This window comes from Emydura macquarii, unplaced genomic scaffold, assembly GCF_026122565.2.
Source record: "Emydura macquarii macquarii isolate MOO-44397 ecotype Brisbane River unplaced genomic scaffold, CSIRO-AGI_Emac_v2 contig_2205, whole genome shotgun sequence".
Classification (NCBI taxonomy): Eukaryota; Metazoa; Chordata; order Testudines; family Chelidae; genus Emydura; species Emydura macquarii.
Window position 1 is genome coordinate 8,884,371 of NW_027132342.1, and position 25,785 is coordinate 8,910,155.

Genomic DNA, 25,785 nt, shown 5'->3' on the forward strand with positions numbered 1-25,785 from the left:
AATATGGCTGCTATTAGCGCAATCAACTTCTAGGGTACAAAACACCTCAAATCCAGGGTAACACAGCTACCTATGATACAGGTAGCACATAGGCCAACTCCCCTGTGACCCTCCTACACATCTGCTCCTAGGGATGAAAGACAGTGCATATATATGTAAGGTTCTACAAAGGTATAAGGATCTTCAACTCCATAATACCCTGTAGTTCATAAAGTAAAAGATTAAAATCTAGAAAGAGTACATTAATTTAAAATACAGGCCACTCTCAAATGCTACCACACCATTAAACTCATTACCTCTTCGTTCAGATTATTTCCCCCCTGGGCACAAAGTAGATGGTTACATAATGCATTTCTAACAAATCAAGGATCATCAACATTACAAATATGTTGATAAGGTCATTTGACATCCCTTCTCACGCTATCAGATAATTCTTTGTAAGCAGCACATGAGGGAGAATAAAAATTACGTATTTATAAAATGACTAATTGGCATGCCGACCCATAGAGAATATTTGCTTTCAACTACAAAACAGCTCTTTTAAAAAGTGATTTTTAAAAGGTTACCAGAATAAATGTAAATATTGATACAGTTATGCAGTAGTAACCTTAAATGTAGTGTTTGAAATCATTTTACCCTATTAATAGAATAATTCAGGGTTTGGAGTAAACTTTGAACTTAGACTGATAGAATACCAGGTAGATTAGAGGGGGAAAAAAATAGAGGAGGAAACAATAAAGCATTGCCAGCTAATGTAATGCTGGTGACCATGTTATTGTTAAGTCACCTTAGAAACTAAAATAAGTGTTATGTAATTCTTAAATGGTGGAATAAAAGGGTCCAGCAGTGCATTGCTAATAGATGTTCAGCAAGGTTAACAATTGCTTTTGGATCATGATTACAGCCATATTTTTTCCCGTTAATATTTATTGTTGTTTACAACAAACTACTGAACTAGTTTCAAAATGTTAGAATTGGACATGTAGTGCTGGAAGGAATGTCAAGAGACCATCTACCGTAGTGGCTCTCAACCTTTCCAGAGTACTGTTCCCCTTTTAGGAGTCTGATTTTTCTTGTGTACCCCCAGTTTCACCTCACTTAAAAACTACTTGCTTACAAAATCAGACATAAAAGTACAAAAAAAGTGTCAACACGCTATTATTGAAAAATTGTCTACTTTCTCATTTTTACCATAAAATTATAAATCAATGAGAATATAAATATTATACATACCTTTCAGTGTATAGTACAGGGAATAGTATAAACAAGTCATTGTATGACATTTTAGTTTGTACTGTCTTTGCTAATGCTTTTAATGTAGCCTGTTGTAAAACTAGGCAAATATCTAGATGAGCTAATGTACTCCCTAGAAGACCTCTGCGTACTCCCAAGGGTACATGCATCACTGACTGAGAACCACTGATCTAGAGCATCCCCTTCCTCATGTTAAGGCAAAACCAAGTACTCTGACCACCCCTACAAGGTGTTTGTCCAACTTGTTCTTAAAAACCTCCAGGGATAGGTATTCTACAACTAAGGCCTTGTCTACACTAAAAACAAGTAAGTCAACATGTTACATTGACTTACAGCCACCACTAGAATTACAGTGGTGGCTGATGTCCAGACTGCTCTTCTCCTTGGATTGGTGGAGTGCATCCTCATCCACCAACCTAAGGGGCAGTGTGGGGAGCTAAGAGCCTCCTCCCTGCCAAGAGTCCACAGGCTCCCTGTGGGCTGCATCCTCCCCCCCTAATCTCAGGTCCCAGCCAGGAGCCCAGGGCAGCCACACAGGACTTCTCCCCTCCCAGGTCCCACCATTCCCCACCCTCTGTCAGAGCTGAGGCCTCACTCCAGCTGAGCAGAGTGGGACAATTACCTTCCTTGTCCTACATATGACACTCCTATTAATACAGCCCAGAATGATATTACCCTCCTATGCAATTGCATCAAATTGTTGGGTCACAATTCAATTTGTGATCCATTATAACCCACAGATCCTTTTCTGCAGTACTATCACCTAGACAGTTATTCTCAATTTTGTATTTGTGCATTTGATTTTTTCCTTCCTACATGTAGTACTTTGCACTTGTCTTTATTGAATTTCATCTCGTTGATTACAGACCAATTCTCCAATTTGTCAAGGTCCTTTTGAATTCTAATCTTGACCTCCTAAGAGCTTGCAACTCCTCCCAGTTTGGTGTCATCTTAAAATGTTACTCCATTTCATTACTTTAGTCATTAACCAACATATTTAGTATCTTTAAAAAAAAACCTTCATACAATGAGCATTAGTTTGCTGTGGATTTGAGGAAACCAAACAAACACTTTTAAAATAATTCTATTTTACTGATCACTAATGTTAAAATTGGAAAAAAAGTGTTCAGTAGTAATGGTGTAATGTCAATTCACCTTCAATTTAAAAAGTTCAGAGTATGCTGCTTTAGGAACATTAAAGTTGATGAACTAGTTGGAAAACCTGAAGAGATCAACGATGCAATGAAACAACATTTTTTTGAATAAATACAGAGAACAGGTGGTGGTTTTTGTTTTTTTAATAAAACTGCATAAAACAGAAAACTATCCCTCCTCTCCCCAATAAAAGCAAAAAATAATGATTCGGGAAATTCTGATTAATTTTAATGTTTATACATGCCAGAAACTATGCTATGAGAAAGTATGAATGAGTATATTAAGGGAAATATTATGAAGTCATGGCAACAACTAGCACAGAAGCTCTGGTCGTACTTAAAAATAAACTTAATACTAATATACCAACATTAAGCTACGAGTCATACTGTCCTCTTGAAATACATTTATTAGAACAGCCAGTCTTTAAAACACATCTGTCTTTAGGGTTGAGTTTCCCCCAAACCCTTAAATGAATTTGAAAAGTTTGCCCAAGAAAAAAAATCTGAACTTTGTCTTTCATACTTTTAGTTTAATAACCACAAAATGGAGGGAAATGTAAATATTTTATGCCTAATTTTTATTCTATCAATCCAGATTACCAAAGGGGAAAAGATTGAAAATCGATGCCAAATCATCAACTTTACCTGAAGGCAGAATCCAAGAGGTTGTCCAGCAAAAAAAGGACAAAGACTTCCCATTTTCCAAGTTAAAAATTTACATCCTCAGCTCATGGAAGGGTGCTAGCCCCTAAATCTTTTTCTAGCACTTTATCTGTTGAATCTGGCTAGTAGGAATGAAAGTTCTCAAATCCTCCATTTCTTTCAGAATATGCTCCATTCCTAAGACTCATGTCTGATGGGGACTCTCTCTTTCATCCCCCAGGGATCAGTACAGCATCACCATTCACTCCTGTCCATCGTTCGTTCTTTGGTCATGACCTTGAATTAAGCATTCCACCTCCTAGTCGGTGATTGACCTTTAGTCAGATTAATCTTGCTTGTGCTTGCATTATTTTCTTTGGTATGCTATCTGGCTTCTGCGGTGTGGTGTCCCCACCACTGTAATTTTCTCAGTTATAGCCAATCCCATACCTTGATTTCTATTTCTTACTTAATTTGTCTTAAAATCATTCCATTTTACACTTGCCATCTTTCAAAACACACAAATACACACACCTTATCTCCACTGCTTCCAGACTTTTAATATCTTTCATTTAATGCAGCTGCTTCTGACCACAGAATAAGACTTAAGTAAACTGGTTTGATACCAGTTTGGTACCAAACAATACTTTTATTAGTCCATGATTTTGTCAACTTCCATACAGCACTCATAGCTAAGGTATATCTCCTTTTAAACCTAATCCAGGGTGCAACCGTCAGCACTGATCAAGCTTCCTAGGTACACACAAGATTCTACTTACTCTACAATTTCACTGCTGCTACATTTCAATACTATCTATTGTCCCTTTCCCAAGATGCAACCATTTTGTCATCTTGGCATTTACTCTAAGTACAAGCTGACTACACCAATTTTCCAAGGAAGCAAAGAGTACCATTAATACAAACATGTCCGCCAGTTGCATGAGGTCATCTACATAAGTGAAGGAGCTTAACTCATGATCATACAACATTATGCCCTTCAATTCATCTACTATTCTTAATATCCAGTTTAAGAACGTGATGAAAAGTGACTGACTACATATGCCCTTGTCTTACACCAAACTTTGACTTTAAAAAGGTTGCTTAATTTTCCAACCGTTCTTATGGCACTGATGGGAAACAGGAAAAATTTATTTTGACTTACTGAAAACTTCATTTGAACTACAAGATCCACAGATGCATTAACTAATGAGCTCTCAGCTTGTGTTTGGATACATAATCAGAACCAGACCAGCCAGTCAGTGATAGCAAAGAGCGCAGCCGGCAACAATGAAGAGCCCACCAGATAGCTTCCATAACAAAGGATAATATCCACTGCAGAATGAAACTTGCTAATGAGCTTATATGCAAGATAGCAATAAACAATGATAATTTTATTAACCAATCTGAAAGAACCAAAGAACTTATCCTGTTAGCTAAAGAAACACTCCAAAAGCAAGGAAGGATTAGATCTGTGGCTACCATAACCTAGAAAGGAAAATTTTGGTAAATTAGAATAAAATTTCCTATTATGTTTATATGGGCCACAGATCCATCAGCCAGTGGAATTTTGTATAGCAGTTTGCCTTTAGGGAGGGTTCACATACAACTATATAAAGGGTTTTTAATTCCTTTATTACTGGGAGATCACTCAGTTGAGCACCATCTTAAAGGCAGCATCTTCAGATGCCTGAATGCACAGCTTTTAAGATTTTGGGAAGGTACGAGTAGATGACCAGGTGGCAGCCCACCAAATTCCATCATATGATGTGTAAGAGGCTGCTACTGCTCTCAGCAAGTGGGTTTTGATGCGGATTGCTAGAGAAAGACTGTGGGTATATCTTCACTGCAAGTAAAGGTGTGGCTGTAGCATGGGTAGGTATATCTGTGCTAGCTTTAATCTCACTAATATGAGAATCTATAGTAGTGTAGACATGGTGGCATTGGCTTAGATAGAGGTGACCCCTTCTTGCCTGAGGGCAGGTACCAAAACAGCTAATACCTTCATAAATAACCTGGGGGCTATGGCAAAGCCGAAGGACAAAAACTATTGGAAGTGGAATCCAAAGGCAGCAGAGAAACTCACCAGCTGATGAATGTGGAAAAATTATGTAATAATCCAAGGAAACTGAAATGGAATTTTTTGAACAATGATATACAACAGTTATTGAGAGACTGTATAAAACTTATATCAGGGGTAGTGAATGTTTATTATAAGCCTACACTGACCTTAGAATGAGAAACAAAAATTTGATTCAGATTAGCGCACACTGTAGTATTTCTTTGCCACCTTGCTTAGTCTCTCAGGTTTTCCTGGTGATTCCACTTCCTCCTTGATCACATCTGTCAAAGTCATGCTGAGTCGAACGTAAAGTTCAGTTTGGGATCCTGAGGAACGGTACTTCTGAGCGGTGTTACTGCTCTTCTGATCTAGTTCCTTCTTTCTCTTTCTGACAGCAGGTCTACACTTAAAATGCTGTGGTGCAACAGGGCTGCTCTAGTGCTTCAGTAAAGATGCTACTACGCTGATGGGAGAGCTTCTTCTGTCAGCATATTAATTCACCTCCATGAGAAAAGCATTCCTGTCAACATAGCTGTCTACACCGGGGGGGGGGGGGGGGGGGGGGGAGTGGTGGGAGTAGGTCGGTATAGCTGCATTGCTCAGGGGCATGGATTTGTCAACTCCCAGAGCGACACAGTTATACCAGTGTAGAGTTCAGAATGTCGGCCTGGCCATCTTTTCTTGCCAGAAGTTGCCTCAGGAGATAAACATGGATTTGAATAATAACCAGACATTTTTTCTGCTTTTCCTCCTGTGGGTCCTGTTCTGAATTTGAAAGTTGTCCCTCTTCCCAAAAGATACAAGGGACAACTTGTGCTTGTAAGAAATGGATTTCTGCTTCCTTCTTAGACCTGCCATTCCCTGAAAAATCAGCATCAGAAGACTCAGACATAGGTGGAGGAGCTTTGGGTCTGTTTCCTAGATCTCCTGAGTAGTACAGCCTTTTTGACATACAGAATACATGGCCATATATCAATCAGCAAAGGAGGCTGTTCCAGAGAAACTGAAAGACTAAAAATGGCTCACTGAGCCATGGCCTCCCTACGAAAGTTTGGAAAAACCATTGCATTTCCAAATATACAAAGGTTCAATCGATGAAAAGCTTAACTTTTCCATAGCAATATATGGATGTGAATCATGGGAAATGAATGCTGCTAACAAAAGGAAAATTGAACCCTAGGAGATTTGTGCTTTTGCATATCTCCTTGATAAAAACAACAAATGCTTTTGCTAGAAATATTACTGGAGAGAAGCAGACCCTGCTGTCAGAAATCAACAGGGGCAAACTTATGTATTTTGATAGAATCAAGCATAGAGATGTAAACAACTTCAAGAAAGTTACCGTGGAAAGAGTGGGGGAATGTCATCATAGTGGGGAATAACCAGCAAAGAGATCAGTTATACGGTATACAGCAAATCACTCGTAAGTGAGCTACTGAGTGCTTGAAGCTAGTGACAAATTAAGAAGGCTTCCAGAAACTCTGCTATGATGTCACCAATATTCAGACATGAATAAATGGATTTTTACTTATTTGTTTTGTCCTGTGAGAATCTGGGAAAGAAAGCAAGCAAGCCAGATGACTATGGGGACTGGACACTGTACCTACTTCTTGTTTTACTTCTCTCTAGTTTGCCCCACAGATGCTTGCCATCTGGGGTGACAGGGAGAACCTCTTGCCGGGAATCCCTTAACTGAAGGGAAAGCAATCCAATTCCCTGGACCTGACCTTTCTTTTGGCCCAGTGCTGAAACCCTTGTGCACATCTCCTGAGATGGAGGCTTTGATTGAGTCTGCATGGCGGGGAACACTGCTGGAGAAAAATTGCTACACCAGATCCAGGTCCATTATGGTAAATTTGACAGTGAACACTTTTCTGAACCCTACAAGTCAAATGAGGCTGGTGGTGATATAGCCTCCCAGAGTGATCAGATTCCAGCCCTGAAAGGGGAGAGCATACCCTGGGACTGAGTGCTTGAGGGGAAGCCCCAGAGAAGGGGACTGAGGACAGATTGAGGCATCCCCTGTATGAGCTGACAGGCAGGCTGCCTTAGAGAAAGGGGGATTTCTGTGCTCCATGCTCCTTGACTACTTCTCCCATGTCCCCTTCAGCCCTCTTCCACTTTAAGCACTTCTAAGGAGGTGGGAGCAGGGGGATAAGAACCTGGTTCACAGTTGCAGCCACATACACGTGCCCCATCACAAAAGTGGAGACTGTCCCATTCTTTAGAGGGATCATGTTCCAGTTTTTCCCCTGGGCGTGGACTCTGAAACCTGCTAGAGGGTCCAGTGTTTTGCTGCTCTGGGTCTATGTTTCCTACTCCTAGCTCAAGAGAGGGACTCCACAAAGGTCCTTGCTCCAGCTGGCTCTGCTGAGATGTGCAAAGCTCCTGAACATAGAATATGCAGATACCCATCTAGGCACTCCAAATGGACTGGAGCAAACAGCATACATCTGTGCTTGCCCATTTTTCTTGCCTTTCTCTTTCAGGCTGCACTTTTGAGGGTGTAGGGGCTGGGTATATCACCAATGGTGTCTCAGCAGTAGACAAGAACCAGACCCTTAAATTCTCAATGTAGGAGAGGTCCAGAAACTATAGAAGGTTAATTTATATTAAATGTTTTTGCTCTGCAACAGGAACTTTGATAAACAGTCCTGCAGCTATTGAGGCAGAATGAAAACTAGGCGCCTTTTCAGCATACTTGGCCAGCCCACCCACAACAGCAACTCACAGGTCTGGCTCTGCCTACACAGCTTCATGCAGACTGAGAGCCCACTGATTAATGGGTCTGTGAAACCTGTATACAAAAGGTAAGAATCCATTATTCCATACTTACTCCAAACTTCTGGATGCTGTAAGAGTTTCCTCTGCTCTACACCTTAACTACCTTTGCAATTCATAGTTTTCCCAATTAGCAGTAGTATGAAATAAGACATGAATCTCATCAGTGCCACTGCTGTCCATAGGGTTTTTCAGTAGCAGCAGCCAAAATGACAGTTAAGTAGCCTAAAACTTCCCATTATAAAGACCCTGTTTGCCAAACTTCCACTACTCAGGCTGAAATTTCCCATGTTGGGAGTTTGCCAGAAGCCAAAAATTTATTTATTTATTTATTCAAACATTTCAGTTTTTTCTCAGAAAGAAATTAAGGAAAAATAAATTTTGCCCATGTTAAAAAATTTCTTACAACTGTTTCACTGAAAAACTCTAGTGTGTGTTTTGGAGCAGGGACTAGAAACTTGGTAGAGGATTTGCCCTAGTTTCAAGGCCTTTTGTCTTCTCAGTGAAAATCCATCCAAATTTGGCTAAATTATAGGTCATGGGGGGGAGGCAGTTTTCACAGTTAGTAGAGGTTTGTTAGAGTTTAGCAGCTAAATTCTCAGAAGATTGTGTAATGGGCATGCTCCAGTCCAGGAGCTTCTCCTGGCAGTGAAAGGACTCTGGGGCAACAGGAGCAGGAATTAAGTGCAGGAAGACCATCTCTCTTGTACTCTCAATGCTCCCCTGCTGGTACTCAGAAGGAGGTAACAACCTGACTGGAATTCAGAGGGATGAAACAAAGGAGGGGAGAGGAACAGGGCAGGGAGATGGCACACAGAAATAAGCTGCTGTGAGTAAATATTAGGGGACAGAGTGAGCATTTGGAGTGGACAGGACAAGAAAGATCTAACCACACTGCAGTACATTCCATTATCTAGGAATAAAAACCAAGATTCCAAGTCTCAACATTCCTTTGCTGTCTAGCAAAGATCTGTGAAACTCACTGGTAAATTGTCTCTCATCCCCCTTTTGTTGCTAGTCCACAGAGGATAACAGTTTGCTACTGATATCAGTTACACTTCTGTAGTTGAAGTGGTAGAGCTCTGTGCAGGATCTAAAGGATCCAATGCTGCTGCTGATTCTTGGGGGAGAGGAAGGGGGATGTTGGTTTTAACATGATGGAAATTATATCTTCTGGGTTTTGTTGGGTTTTTTTTAAACTTGCATCCAAAAAATTATATTACAAGAACATGAAGGATGCAAAAAATCAAGCACTGAAAAGTTAGAAAGTGACAGAGGCTAACTATGCAAATATAATTCAGCCCCTTTGTGCTTATGCATTATGATATAGTCTAATTATATGATCAGTGGGGTTTTTTCCCCCTGCCTTTTTTCAGTGTCCTGGATGCACAGAGCTCAGGAAAGGATTCCTCTTGTGATCTAAGCACTTGACTGATACTCTGGAGAACTGAATCCTGCCACATAGTTCCTATGTGATACTGGGAAGTTACTTACACCAACATTTTCACAGGTGGCCACTAAGTGTTTGCTGCTTATTTTATGGGTGCCTAACTTTAGACATACTGGTCAGGTTTGTACATGCTTAATGCTTCTGCAACTGCAAGTGAAGCCTATGAGACTTGTACACTGAATATACAAAGTGGTATAAAATGCTAAGTACTGGGTAGAGGGTTCAATTCCATTTTTAATTTTGTCAAGTATATGCCAAGTTATACATTTGGACTCCATGGCATTCTCAATCTATACCAGGACAACCACCAATGTCAATGGGAAATTTGTACAAAAATCAAGGGTAGACTATGGCCTTTATATAATAACTGAACTATTTACTAGTAGGGGGAATTCTGTGCCACTGCGCAGGCCAAGAATTCGTGTCCCCTGCAAATTTTTTTTCCCTCTCTGCAGAAAACACAGCCAGCTGTTGATATGGAGGAGGAAAGGCTGCATTCCTCACAGCACCCTGCCCGCAGGGCCAGGTGAGGAGGCATGGGATGGGGGGGGACAGAGAGCGGGGCACACAGGGCTGCTGGGGGGTCACAGACTAGGGTTCAGAAGGCCTAGTGGGGGGACAGACTCGAGCAGGGTGCTGAGTGGGCGTGGGGGTGCAGGGCCACATGGGGATGGGGGCAGATGTGCGTAACTGAATATGAGAGGCTAGGAGGTCAGCCAGAGTCTGCATGGGGGAAGCTCCTCCAACTCCCTATCAATCCTTCCCCCCCACCCCCCACCCCAAAAAAAAAAAAAAAAAAAAAAAAAAAAAAAAAAAAGTTCCATACGTCTGCCACCCACACCCAACCACCTTCCAGATTCACTCTCAGGCTCCTTCCAAATTCCTCAGCATCTCCATTACCCCGATTCCCCAAGCCTTTACTTCTGAGAAGTGCGGGAAATATGTTTCTGTATTGTAGTTTAAATTAATTACTCAAAGTGATTATATTCTGTTATTTTGACAAATAAAATATGCAGGATTTTGCAGAATTTTAAAATATTGTGCACAGAATTGTAAAGTTTTTGCTGCAGAATTCCCTGAGAGTATATTAGTTATTTGTTCAATACCATATTGTCAGTGTCATTCAGTAAGAAAATGTACTCCCTTTCACAGTCACCATTTCTGCTCTCTTCCTTCTCCATCCTCCTCCTGTTTCTCTTCCCTCTCTCTGCACATCTTTTCTTTCCTCTGTACTTCCTTCACTGCAGCAATTCCCACTCATGAGCTTCTCTGCCAACCCCTTCCTATTCATCCACAAACATGAGCAGCAGAAGTTATTGAAACAAATCTGACCCAGCACTGATGAAAACAAATCTACTAAGATGTAGTTTAATTGTACTAAACTTTGACAGTATCTTCAACTTCTATACCACAATAAATTCCATGAAAACATAGGCCTAAGTATTTCTTTTGCAGCAGACATCAATTTTGTTTACATTTTAGCTGACAATATATGACAAGACAGTCATTGTAAATTAAATCCCAAAAAGAAATACCTACATAGCTTTCTGTACAGCTAGAGCTATTTAGAGTGAACACCAAGGATTACAGCACTATAGAAGTAGCAAATGTACTATAAACTGAGAATATTGAGCTCAAGTGATATTTCTGGCACATGTAAAGAAAAACTCAAACATGCATATTTATATACCATGTGCAGATAATTATAATTCTGCCCAATACAAGATCTGACCTAGGTGCAGCAGTTTTAGGTATATTAGGACATAAAATATCAACCTACGGAAGATTAGTTTCCATGGCTGACTGATGACAACACATTTTATAAAACAAATGAATGCAGTACTGTCTGCAAAGGTCAGATTCATTAGCTGAACCACAAATGAACTTGGATTGCTAGTGTTTTTCAGGCCAATGAGGTTTTTGAGAGTACTTAACACTGCCATCCCACCATTCCTTTATGCCAGTGTTTCTCAACTACCAGTCCGTGGACTGGTGCCAGTGTCTGAGATCTCCCTGACACGCTTTAGGAAAGCAGCAAGCCAGTCACTGGTATCAAAAAGTCTGAGAAACACTGCTTAACACAACCTCCGCACTTAAACAGAATCTGATTTTTCATATGAGGAGAATAAGTCAGATAAATATTTGGAACTAAAATTAAATTAAAAGGTTGAGACGTAAGCTACTATTATATTACAAAAGTTTGTATTTATTATGTTTTAAAAGCAGATATATTAACTCTCTGGAGTATATTTGATATCTGGAAGTCCAGTACTGCAGCACGGTTCCCTGATCAATGATGCTTCTCGTCAAATCAGCAGTTCTTAGCAAAAGCATTATTGAGATGCCCTCAAGGATTCCCCTGCAGAACAATCCATGATGCAAAGTCACTTATCAACACGAAGTATTGAATCAAAACTATCCAACCACTAAATCAGAAGTGTTCTTGTTTAATGGGTAGAAAATGACACTACAGTTGGTCTGCAAAACTCCAAAATCTACATTTAAATCACTTTTTAGTTCTCAGTCTCTCTCTGTCCGTCCGTCCCCCCCCCCCACACACACACACACGGTACTGGGAGAGAGAAAGACAAGTTTTCCTCATCTCTGCCCTCAGTTCCTCCAAGTTTTCCATCTTTGATTTCTCTATCAAATAGACTTCATACTTACTAGGAATTTGAGTCTGTATATCTGGAAACTGACGCAGTGTATGTCCCCCTACGCATTGTCAGTAGGCTAAAGCTCCAATTTAGAAAACTGGTTTGCTTCCAAGTGACGATTGAAACGTACATTCATTTATGTGCACAGGGTCTTTTTAGATAGACTACTGAATGCTGTTTGATTTTTTCAATAATGAAAATTAAACTCCACTTATTGGCCATACTTTGAAGAATACTGAATGTTGATGTCTACAAACTACACAATGCAGTGGCCAGGAAAAAGGACAGATAAACCACATGTAAAAAGTAGTTCACTTGCAGGAAAATACATGCATAGAGTTAGACCAAACAAGAGTTCCCATATTATTTGATTAACATATGAAACTAAAAACATTCCTAAGTTTAAAAACAACTTTCTTAATATATTTGCCATTGATGACCCAAATATTTTTTTCATGTTTCATCATCAAGCACAATTTCTAGCATTTCAACCTGATTTAAGGTAGTCAGAGACTTACTAATTTAGTCATTACAAAGAAACTTCTCCCAAAAATTTATTTCAAAAGTATTTTGAACTGATTCTATGTTTTTGAAGCCTTCCAAAGGCACAGAAACTGTGCTACAGTCTGCCAACTAACGAACAAGAATAGCTTAACATACTGTAGCTTGCCTTTGCTAAATGTGACACAGCAGCCTCTAAGCCAGGGGTGTCAAACTCACTGATGGTGACGGGCCAAATTCTCATGAACTGCACTTCACAGGGGCCATACAATACCCTCCGCCGAAAAATTCGGGCCATCTTCTCCTTTCGGCGGCGCGGCATCAGCCGTTTTCGACAGCGGGATTTTGTGGGGGGCTGTGTTGCCAGACTGAGTGCATTGCCGCTTTAAGGGATTTCTCTGCATCCAGCATCGACGTTTTAAGACATTTCACAGACTCTTAAACCGGCAATGCCGTAGGCAGAGAAATCTCTTTAAGTGCCAATGCCCTCACTTTGGGTGGCAGCACATCTCAAAAAAACTGGCCGGACGCAGGCCGGATCAAAAAGGTTTGTGGGCCGGATGCTGCCCGCAAGCCATATGTTTGACACCCCTGCTCTAAGCTTTCTGAAGCTTAAATGTTAACAAAAAGCAGTACTATCTAGAGTTCACTGCCTGAAGTTTTATACCAACATTCACATAGTTATGTCTATATCCTATGTTACCTGTAGCAGCTTCCTTGTAGGTGCAGTTTCTAGAAAAAAGCATAATATTTTACAAAAAACAAATAAAAACTAGTAGAAAAATGTAAAATTATGGGTATAGAAAGTTAAAAATTTAGAGTAAAAGTTGAAGTCTCTACTAAGCTGCTATCATAGTAGACTGCACACATTCCAGAGAGCGTGGCCTGAAAGAAACACTGGGTATGTCTACACAGCAATGTAAACCCAGCCTTAGCAGAATTTGAGTTAGAAGACCCTGGGTTTGTTAACATATGGTTTGAGTGTCTATACTCATTTGTAAATCCAGGTTAGGAATTGTTGAACCCTGGGTCCCAATCTTCACTGCATTATGCAGGGCCAAGTCCAACCACTCATATCGCAGATTTCCTAGAGTCCTCCCAAAAGTAGCTACTCTAGCTCTTTGTTTATGGTGCGCTTTGGGAAAACTTGACTGTCCAGACAACAAAGAAAGTCTGCCCCTGAGTTTGTGGGATACTTCTGGCAGAGCACAAGTCCAGTGTGGCTGCATTTACACTGCAAAGCAATAGGTCTTGAACGGTGGGTCAGGCTTCACTCAGGCTCAGACCCTCAATACCTATGGGGTCCTGGGACCTTTGGTCCAAGCCCTGAGTTAGCATGATTTGGGTTAGGCTTGAGCCCGAATTTAACCCCTGGGCTTACACTGAATGTAGAGTTACCCACTTCTGCCATCAAGCTAGCCCATGCTTCCCAGTCCACACATCTCTACAGGATTTTTGGAAAGGCACCTTCTTAAGTCAGAGTCGTAAGAGCAGCTATTATGTGGTAGGTTCAGCTCCTGCTGTGGACAACTACATTGCTTTTGAATTAAGAAGTTCATTAAGTCCCAGAGAATACAGAAAGGGGTATCAAACCTCGTGGCAAATGCAACAGGATGAAGTCGAGGAATTAGGAGACAAGCAGCCCTCCCACATTGACAGCAACGCTCTTCTGCTGCTATAATAGGAACCATGAAAATATACAGCCAATTTGTTGGGTAATTAGGCCCAAAATATTACGTTTCTGTTTTGTTTATATTTAAGTTTTTAACCAAAGGCTGTTACAAGACTCCCTGCAATGTAATTTTTAATTTTCAAAGTGACCATTTTGATTTAAAACACTCTAATATTGCAGCTAATGCAAAAGAGCTAAACAAAAGTAAACATTTTTGACCAAGCCGAGTGAAATGCAAAAAAGTGAAAGAGACAACCTAAATAATTAATAGTAATTTGAAACTGTAGTCAATTTTCCATTTCAGTAATCTGAAACATTGGCAACAAGGAAGTTTAAAATTATTTCCAACTTGTCTTTACTTTTTTTAAGGGAGAGAGGAATATTTCAGTTTGTTGTATAATTTTTAGTTATTCAGCACTATAATTTTCTGTAAGAGCAGACAGAATTTTAAACGGATAAAATTCTTGCTAAATATGGTTGTTGATTAGAGCTGATTAGTTCCTCCTTTTCCTCTTATACTCTCTCTACACCCCAAAAAAATCTGAACACTCACCAGAACCCCAGTCATTCCAACCTATATTACATTTTTTTAGAACACTTACATTTTCTATTCCGGCAGTCAAATGAAAGGGTGGGATGTGTTCACACAGTATCCAAAGAATTAAACATGTATATGTATATGAATAGAGTGTGTGTATGAGCACATGTATAATTAGAAAAGATAGATATGCCTATTATCTATTTAGATGACATGCCCTAATACTTTCATTTGAGCAATACCCCTTTGAAATCTGAAATTTGGTATGAAAATTAGATGTCTATCAGCAAAGATTAAGATATTCAAATTACAAGATTAAAAAAAGTACAGGGTGTATAGTAAAAGATATTGCATTATTGTAGCTCTTTCAAAGGTGATCCGCACAGAATTTTTTTAAGTTAGTTTCTTTTTTATTAAAAAAAAAACTTGAAGGCTTTCCTTAAAAGTCTTGGGATTTTTTTAACTGCTTATTTACTTTAGAAATATCAGATACATCACAACTGTCCTTCCTTGTTTTTGCTGAAGGACTTCTGGGAGGTCTCAGGGAGAATTTGAGTTTTAGTACCTTAATTGAAGGTACTATTTTATTTAAACTGTTAGTTGTTAAAATTAAACAGGTGCTTAAAAAATGTTCGACAGTATGATGAAAAATCCCTTCCCAATTCAATTGCTCAACTTTCACTCCCTTGGCTCTTGTGATATCACCCATTTCGCTGCTTCTCCTGTAAAAGCCTTCCAATCTGACTGAACTTAATGTTGGAAGCAACATGAAAAACCAAGCAGAATTCTTGGAACTGAAACCTTTCAGGCCACCTTTATGTCATAAAGCAGCAAAAAGGGATTAAAAAAAAAAAAAAAAAAGACTATTTCCCACTCTATGCAGGTTACCTTTGAAAAGCATTTACCAGTCAGTAACTTTCAGGCAACTTGGTATTGAAAGAAATTAAATCAATTTGGATGCTCCAAATATTAACATTAAATTTCTCTGAAGCAGAGAGTCATTTTAACTGTGCACACAGAAACTATTCTCAAAAAATTCTGCTAAGTAAGACTAAGACATACTATATCTTAAATCTATTAACTTACAGAAGTACAGAATTCTGGAAGCGTACCACTGTTTAATTTTTATCCCATATCATTTGTTATAAATTAAAGCATGGCATTAAGAAACAGCTCAACTATTGATTTTTCTGGGGTAATTGAAAGGGATAGTAAGCTACACAGTTGTGCACATATCAAACCTTATGTCAAAAATCTTAATCCAGTGTAAGTCTCTAGTTACAACAACATTTATGCAGGCTAAATATTAAAAACTGGTTTCTCAGTACTTTATCCCATCTTGCCATGTAGCAAACTCGGATTTGAAAGTAGCATTAGGACTCTTGCACTACAGCCAGTGGTAGTTGAAAGCATGACAGTTATGCTGTTAGCCCCTCTAAGGTTGGGTTTTTGGTTTGTTTTTGTTGGGAGGGTAAGTAGTAAAGTTTGCAGAATAAGACGGGGACACGAATTTTGCATATTCCCTAGCAGCAAGGCATAAAACAGCATTTACAGCAATCTTGACAAAGTAACTGTCTGCTTTTCTAACTGAAAGAAGAATGACATCAATACTCCAAGATTGTATAAGATTACAAAGGGAATTGGAAGATCATATAAAGGTATTGCCTCAGAGATGAAAACTCTTTCAAGATACCGGAGTATACCTTACTTGACAGCATTTCTGGCAGAGCATATATCATAAAATATAAGCACCTTTCTATAAAAGTACTTACAAAAACATAAACAATGCTAAGCAAAAGCATAAATCCACAATCACCACCACAAGTAGTATGATCGCCATATTGATAAAGTGAAAGAATGATTCAATGGATTTTAGCTAATACACGACCTTATTAACAGAACGTATCGTTTTACAAAACACTCACACAGTATTCGTTTCAAGCTGCTAGCTAAATATCCATTCAGTTCAGCCAAAATATTTTCAAACTGTTTCTACTAAGCAGCCGAAACCTAGTAGGTTCTGAAAAAAATAAAACTGTTTAACAATTCATTAAACATGCAGTTTGCATAAGGTCTACCTTAATAAAATGTACACCTTAAGTAACTCACATTTTTCTTCCAGATGCCAAGCTCTGTTGCATAACTTCACAGATCTGTTTCAGTACCTGTCTTTTCTCCACACAGCTCTGTTATGACCTCCAGTTCCACAAGCAGAATTCTCTCAGTGCACATTTCATCATTTCCTGTTGGCTGCTGAAATCCTTGTAGCTCAAGCTAAGGTCATTCCTTCACATTGCAGTACTCACACAGATCTCAGGTTTTTTCACAACCACGTCTGATATTTTTACATACTGCAGTAATATGTTGGACTGCCTTTTCTAAACACTATAATAAATCTGAATGTTCAAAACTTAAATCTTTCATTCAAAGTGAGAATTCACTGCAGACATTTTTAAGTATGATTAGCCTCAAGAAGGAGAATGTTTAATTTTTTTTTTTTAAACTATTGGTGAAAATGAAACTGTTTCGGTACCAATTTCACAAACACACATGCACATCCCTAGTTAAGAGCTAGCTATGGCGTTTCTATTTTTACAGATTTAAAAAGTTGAATTATTGTGTTTCAGGAAGAGTATGGGTTATCATCACTAATAAAATACTGACATATGAAATAGAAGCAAGTCCAAGCCTGTAGGTAACCAATGTCAAGAAAACAAAATTGGTTCACTTTAAAGTGCAACTAGAGCTTTTGCTTTCTTTTTAGTAGTAACCATTCAGATAAGTGATTTTTCATTTAGATCAATTTTATCCCAGAAACCGTCCCTAGCAGCGATTTCTTTCCTGCTATCATTAACAAGAACTGACTGGCATGACGTGCTATCTACAACAGAAGGTGCGGACTGATATAGCCTAGGGAAGTTTTAAGATGAAGAAAGCAAAGCAGCACATAAACATCATCCTGACCAAACGTCTGCTAGTATGTGTGTGCATGCTCATACAGTGTGACATAAGCAGCTTCGTTCCATTTATACGAGCCAACAGTTGGGTGAAAACTAATAATGTTGGAGCACACTAAGTTGATTTAGGGCAAGCACTCTTCCTCAAACAGTTAGTCTTTAGCATTTTTAACAAATGAACCCACCTTTGCCACTACTTTTTCTCTTTCTACATCTCATGACCTAAACAGATGAAGGGAGAGGCCACCAACTAGGTGGGGATATAAGAAGAAATCTGGCCCCCTCAGCAACAGAGCAAACTTGAGGAAGTAGGGAGAGAAAGGTGGACATAGGTCTTCCTATGTAGTGTCTTACTGGGATTTTTTTCTGAAGGTGAGTACAGGGAAAAAAGGTTGCATCCTTTTCCTGTATTTTTTAAGTCCCAGGTTACACAAGAAAAGGCTTCCAGTATGTACTCATACTTGCAAAACCTCCTCCTAGTGTAGGCACAGCTTATACCAGCAAAGACGTGTTTTTGACAGCAGAGATTATACTGGTTCACTGAGTGAAATAAGCTATATTGGCAAAAGCACTTTTTGCTGATATAACTGCATCTACATTAGGACTTTTGCTAGTATAGAAATTTCTTTAAAACCTCACATTCGTAACCAACATTACTATACTGGCAAAAGTTTTAAGTGTAGACTGGCCTAAACACATCTGAACAGGTGTTGAGGCTGAGCCCAAGGGAAGAAGTTGCAGCGGTCACCGATTGATGGTTTATGCAGTAATTATCCTTGGACTTTTAGACCTGTTATCTCCCAGAAGGATAAAACATCGATGTACATGCATCCCTTCAGATACCACACCCATCCCCCAAAAGACATTAAAGTGCAGTCTAGTAATTATCCCTGTGCTGCCAAGGTAAGAATGACTATTTACTATTTAGCCCTATTTAGGTTGCTTGATGCAACTGGAAAGTATTCATTTCCAATCCCAATGGTTCAAAAAGATCAGACCTTAAAACAATCATGTCTACCTCCATCCAGAAGAACTCTGTCACTCGTGCAGAATTTATGACTCAGAGTAATGTAGTTTTCAATCCTATTCGTATGAAAGACGCACCTGGCCTATCCAATTCTTGTTTCATTTAACACCGCAGTGATCTATTCCTCTTTAATGCATCAGCAATGGAGTTTTTGATCCAAACTGTTTCCAAATCAAGATTTGAAAGGTTGAAGCGGTACTATAGCATTACTAGAAAACAAGAAAACCGAAAATCATTCAGATTTGAGACTAAAAATATTGAAGTACACTCATGCATAAAATAGTTAAGAAAATCATATTTTGAATGAAGTTAGCTTAAAGTTTTAAAAAAAGTTAAATGCCCCAAATTGTTCTTCAGACAGTTTATTTTTTTAATCTTATTCACTGTAAAGTCAAAGACAAGACAGAGCTTGAAAAGAGACTGTTGGGCTTTGGACCATATTTGAACTCTGGTTAGACACTGTTCCAATTTAAATCATGGTTCAGATTCGCTTTTAATTCTAGCCAATCAGGAAGCCTATTTAACTTTCAGAGTCTCATACACCACCATTTTACTGCAACATGGGATTGCCAACACTGTCAGGGATATTAATTGCTACAGGCATTTACAAAGAATTATAAGTATTTATATTTGTGTTGATTTAAACTGAAGAGTTCACTGACATTCAAGTTTTCATGTAGTTTGGGGGTTGTTTTTTAATTAAAAAAAAAAAAAAAAAAAAAAAGACTACTTCATACTCAATTGTAAGTCTAAGATTCCTGAAAATACCTCTTTAAATACTAAATGTCATTAACAATTTCAAAATCTTACAAGTAGTTTAACTAGACAAGTTGGAAGTTCGTTCGAGTTTTCTTAAGCTAGTCAGTCACCTTAGAACTAAAGTAGTAAACTAAAATTGTGTGTGTTTACAAAAAGGTGTTGCCTTAAGAAAACATCAGCTCAAGATTATGCAAAGAAGATGGTGGAAGCTTCTCTTGGGCTCTAAAGGCTTACATATATTTTTAATTAGGAATTTAAAAAAAAAAAAAATCATGTTATTTTTTTCTTTTGTAGTTCCAAAACAACCAACCACTAAGAAACAATCCCTAATACAAGAATGCAAATTATATACAAATGTTCAGCTCTGAAAATTTATCATCAGGGCACTCACCCCAGATACATAATTTAAAAAAAATAAAGACTAATGGTTTCCACCCAATTTTCAAAAAATGGTGGCTAACCTATTTGTATTTCAGGCCACATCTAGCCTATTGTCAAATTCAGTCAGACTCATGATAATTAGCACACAAGGTCCTACTGGCTACTAGTTCTTTAATATGACCATTAAAAAAATCCATGCCATGTAATTACCAAAAAAAAAACCAAACAAAAAAAAAAAAAAAAAAAAAAAAAACCACCTTTCCTTGTTTTCACCAGTTCCACATTTCCTGTAAGAAAACATCCTAAAGAATTCTCTACAGATAAGCCAAGAGCTACATCAGCCAACACAGAAAATTAAAAATCTATATTCATTCTGGTGCAGAGATAAGCACTTTAAATGAGGGAATTTTACAAGAAGCTAAAAATGTTCACTCTTTCCCTGAGAGTGGAGATGACACCATCTGCTACTTTTAACACAACACAGAATGCTGAAAACTATCGTGCACATTGTTAATGCAATCAGTACATAGATACTCTAACTTGTCCTTGTACCTGACAAACAGCAAGTTCTATACTTATATTTCCAGAACTTCCAGATACCAGACCAGCTCTTCTCACACCCAGAGATCAAGAGTTAAATTAGCTGTCTCAAACTTTCAGACTAGTGTGTATTGAAAATTGTTAACATGAGATGCTGGGTAAGTCAACAAAAGTGCAAGTAGGATTTTGTATGGTACAATTTATCAATTAAAAAAAAACTAACTTTAAAGGAAGTCTTGACTTAATGAATTTAAAAAATGGAAAGGAAGTTTGGCTCAACATTGTCAGTGGATATTGCCCATTGTTGATGCATGGTTAGTCATAATTGCATGTAATTCCTTAAATTAACAAAGGATTTTTTAGTTTGAAGACTCTCCGTTTTAGAAATTCTCTACAAATTTGGCTGCTTGGCACATACAGTATTTCTCCTTTGTTTTAAATAGAACCAAAATGAAAATGACTACCCTGATTTAAAATATTTAGAACTTTGCGAAATGCAAGTGTGCTCTCTGAAGGGTGTGGGCTGGTTTACTACTACTATAAAGTCAAGAAAGAAGCATTACCTTTCATTTCTGGAGGGTTTGACCAGCAGCTTTTAAGATTCTCAGCAATTGAGGCACAGAGGAGGAAAAATGTGAAATTAATAATGTAGCAACATCCACACCTGTCTGAGGCTCCTGGATGGAGCCAAAAATTCTTTTGCAATAGACCTTGAATCTGATGGATTCAAATGCATAAGTGAAGACTACTCCTAAGTTCTCACCAATTCCTTCCACCATACCGCAAAAATGAACTTTCAAAAACTCATACTGCATCAAATATTTTAAAAAGTCATAAGAAAAATATAAAGGTGCATTTAGTAAATGGGTCCACTGTTCTTCATATATGCCTATTGAAAGACCTCAATCATCTTTCTAATTCAAAAGTCAATCTCAAAACTGAATTAAATTCCTTCTTAAAACCACCTTAAAATACACACCTATCCCATAGTTTTAATCAATTAATCTATTAATATGCATTGTTGTAATCTCTACACTCACCCACCCTTAAGAGGAAAAAAAGACTTACAATTTGAGCAGAAAACAGATGCAGAATTACCAATCCAGATGAAATGGTCAATTTTTTGAGAGCTCACTTTATTTTGCCACCAGACTCTCTTGTTCTTTTTTGCTTTACTGACTCCATAGTCAAATCGCAACAAGCTGTTAACATCAATAATTTGTGTTCAGATGCAATAGGCAACCCGAAGTAGCAGTTATAATTTGTTTTAATTTCAATCTTAAAGTATACTTAGTGAACCACTGGGAAAAAGTTTTTAAAAAATTTGAAAAGTAAAGACTGGAATGATTTATGTTCCTTCAGGAACAAAGCCAGTCTAGAATTAAATATATCAAACCTGAAGCTCAATAAAGGTAATTCAAATCCAACTTCTAAAAATGAATCTACTAAACCAGACCTACATATTGTTTCCTCCAGCCTTTAAACAGCCAAGAGAAGAAAAAATAATACTCCCTGGAACTACAGGTTTATATTACGCAGTGAATCCAGTATTATTTAAAATAATCAGATTGTCAGAGAACCTTAATAGGCAGTGCTACCAGCCCCTCCTACAATTATTCAGGGTTTGCTCCTACATTTGCAGATGTTTGTTAAATTTGAGTTTACATATACATTTAGCTAGATTATATAACTATTTCTAATGGCGAAGCACTGAACTAGTCTTCATATAAAATCAGCCTTCGATCTATACCACTTCCTTGTCATCATTTTTACATGCATGATCCTCAATTGCTTGGAAAGGAGAGATAAGGGAAAAGACCTTGAAGTTATCAAAGGAAATGAAACTATAATATGAAACTACTGAGGAAAAGCTCTATGTTGCACTGAAGAGTGAATATCTTGGCATCTTGGTCACAATACTTTACTTATGGTTACAGTATTCTGTGATTACTGGTGTGGATCACCTGTCTTAGCATTAGAGGGGGCTAGCACTGCAACACCACTATTGTATGCTGCAGTGCAATAGTCTAGCAAGTTTTTTCCACTTTCTGTGGGATCAAAGGAAAAAAAATCTGCTTTTTAAGAGTTCTAAGGCCAAAGCAGTTGTGAGTTTAAAGCCACAATTTTTGCAGGAAAAATGCATTTGACTGTCATTAAGAATAATGTTTCTATTTACCCAAGTCATGAACCTTTGAAGAAAAAAATCATACTGAAAGTATGCAGGAAATTGTTAACCAAGTTCATAAAGTGCACAACTAATGAAGAATTTCCTGCACCTATGGTTAATATAGCTATGTTTTGGACTTCACTCACTGCTCCACCAAGCAGATGATGTGATGGCAGCAGCAGCAGGCACTTTAGTGGTGGCAGAGGAAGTGGTATGAGGATAAGGAAGATGACAAAACCAAGCAACTGCTCCTACAGGAGCCATTTCTAGGCTCAGAAAACCTGTACAGATAAGAAAAGAGTTCTGCAGACCTGGAATGACCAGCAGAGGCAGAAATTTCAGGATGACAAAGGCAACCTTTTTGGAGATATGTGCTGAACTAAACCTGGAGCTGCAATGATGGCTTAGGAAAATGCAGTGCCCCATACCCATGAAGAAACCGGCTGCAACTACTATCAGGTCTGCTACCAATGCTCAGCCAACTCAGTCTGCATGGGAAGATGGACCATTGGGGCCACTGTCATGCAAATGTGTGATGCCACAGATAAGATACTGTTGATCTGGGTTATAAAGCTCCCTAACACTCAGGAGGCTGATGGCTTTGCATGCATGGAATTCCCAAACTGTACTGGAGCAATTGAGGGGAACCAAGAATCTATTATTTGCCCTTTCACCCTCATACCAGAGCTCAGAATTTATAAACAAAAAGGGGTGTTGCTTCATCGTGCTCCAAAGGCTTGCCGGTTAACAAACAAATGCTGGGTGGTCTGGAAGGGTCTACGATGCTAGGATCTTTCAAAACTCAGCACTATTTAAATCAGTGGAAAAAGGACTGTTTGCCCATGTAGACACTGCCCTGGTTATCCTGAGAGATCCAGGCTTATAACTCTGGCTTTATTTTATTAACTAAAGAAGCATTCACAGGCCACTTGATTGGAAGGAAGAAAGAAACTGTTTAACTACCAACTCAGTAGCTGCAAAAGGACAATGGAGTGTGCATCTGGCTATTTGAAAGGGAGATAGTGCTTGATGTGGAATAGGTTGGAAGCAGCATAAAAAAAAACTTAAAGTTCACAGCAGCATGCTGTATTGTGCACAATATTTGTGAGAGTAAGTGAGAAAGCCTTCGCAATGGGTGGGAGGCTGTGATGAGGAGATTTGCTCAGAGGTTTAAGCGGCAATCAGCACAGCGTCATACAAAATGCAAACAGCCAGAGAAATGTTGTCAGAGATGCCTGTTGCTCTTATTTTGAATCTATGGCTTGAAATTGTGCAGCTGCACATCCAGCTTTTAACTCATGAAGGGGTGGAGTTTTTCCTTTAGTTTAGAGTTGTTTTATGGGTGGTGAAAGTGCAACATTGTGGCAGTCCCCTCACACCTTGTGTCTTTGCCTGCATGTTTGTAAAAATCTTGTGAATTAGCGCAAGCTTCTATGTAATATGAACTGCTGACTCCATATGAATAAAATTTTAAGGTCTTATTATTAAAGAATTATGTAACAAACAAATGAACCTTCAACTGAAACAAAAATGAAAAATGACAATTACTAAACATACAAAAAACAATTATCTAATTACAAAGAACCTTTTCATTAACCAGCCATGAAACAAAACAGCAAAGTGCAACAGAGTAGTGCAGGACACAACTCAAGAGTGCGTGTGGGTGGGGAGGTCTTAAAGTCAGAGGTGAGTATATGCCTTGGCTCTGCCTCTTCCGGTTTGTGGGACTTCCTCATTGGAGTGCTGAGATCCGAAGTTACACGGGGCAACAGGGCAGCTCGAAGTAGTTGGGGTCCCAGGTGACCACTGTTCCTTGAACTGGGATCTGGAGGGGAACACCTTCTGGGAACAGTGCTACAACGGTACAGAGGGGAGGAGTTACTGTTGCTTCCAGTAGCCTGTATTGTCCAGGGGCTGGGGGCTGGTGTGCAATACTAAATTGCCTACTGACTTAACAGTAACATGCACTGCAACAGGGCATACTGATTTTGTATTGCCTTCAAGAATTACCTCTGCATCACTTTTTCTTGTAGCCCATAGGGCTAGCTTGCCTTTATTACACTTACTGCTTTTCATTATATTTAACAGCAATGCAAAGGCTTGTTTCCTGTAAGACATTAACTTTAGCAAGTTTATAGGCTTAAGGCCTATAAACTTTGAACAGAAACCTTGAACAAATAAATGGCCCAACGGAAAACCCCAACTATTGGGGAACTAAAAATAGTGTGTTTAAAGAGAATTTCTGACCATATGTAAAGATACATGATTCAACCAGAAAAGTGTCATGGCAACAAGTTAACGTACATAACAGGTACACAAGCTATATCCGCAGACATTTAAACACAATAGGGCCATGGTAACAAACTGATGTGTAAGTTAAAATTATTAAGATACTAACCTATAGGAGAAGAACATTCCAACATCAGTAAGGAAGGAAATACAAATAAGAAAAATGGAAAAATCCTCTACTGAATATGTATAAAATATAATGGCGTCAGTGTATTATAAAAGTTACATCCCAGCCTAGGGGTGGGAGGACGCACGGGGAGAGATGTAGTCCTTAGGAGATACCAAAATAATGGCCACTGGTGATGAGGGAGCTCATGAGAAAGATAATGGCTAACATTTCAGGTTGTTCTACAAGGAATGGGGTGAGTATATGGATGTGCAGATGTACGTTCTGTAGTATCTCTAGCTACCTTTCTGAGTTGGGGTGTTTGTAACGGTGCTAAATGATTAATAAACCATTTATAAATACAAAAAAAAAAAAAAAAAAAAAAAAAAAAAAAAAATTCCTATAGTGAGTGTTATGCCAGTGGCTGGCCACAAGAGCTTCTTGCTCTGATGCTTTTCCCCAGATGGAATTAGATCCAGGGTCTCAGCATGGCTCAAAGCATCTGCTCCAGGCATATATAGGACATCTGGAGTATTATAACAGCTATTGTGATAAAATGGACTCCAGGAGCAAATGGACAAAATCTGGCTGTGTGCCAGCTTATGAACGGGAGAGGGGACAAAATCAGCTTGACCCTCAGAGCCAAGCTGGGCACATGGGTAACTAGACTGGTTGCCCGCAAAGCAATATGAGATAGCCCTTGGAAGATTGCCAGGATAGTTGGCAGCAGCATTGTATGCACATGAACAAACCAGATTACCTCGCTTCACAGCAAAGTGGACTCCAGAGTTCACGCAGAGTTAGTGTGCTATAATGAATTGCATCATGAACATGCAGGTGTTTTCAAACCA

The 25,785-nt window shown here is 38.7% G+C and overlaps 1 protein-coding gene across 6 annotated transcripts in view; it reads right to left on the bottom strand.

Moving 5' to 3' along the window:
• Nucleotides 1-25,785, bottom strand: part of PACSIN2 (protein kinase C and casein kinase substrate in neurons 2) — a 110,323-nt gene that overhangs the window by 65,262 nt on the left and 19,276 nt on the right. The window contains exon 1 of one of the 6 annotated variants that reach the window (XM_067559316.1): nucleotides 16,818-16,890. The exons of the other annotated variants lie outside the window; for them this stretch is intronic. The gene's annotated coding sequence lies outside the window, so the exon portion shown is untranslated. Of the gene's footprint in view, nucleotides 1-16,817; nucleotides 16,891-25,785 lie in introns of those variants that run through there. 6 annotated transcript variants of the gene reach the window in all.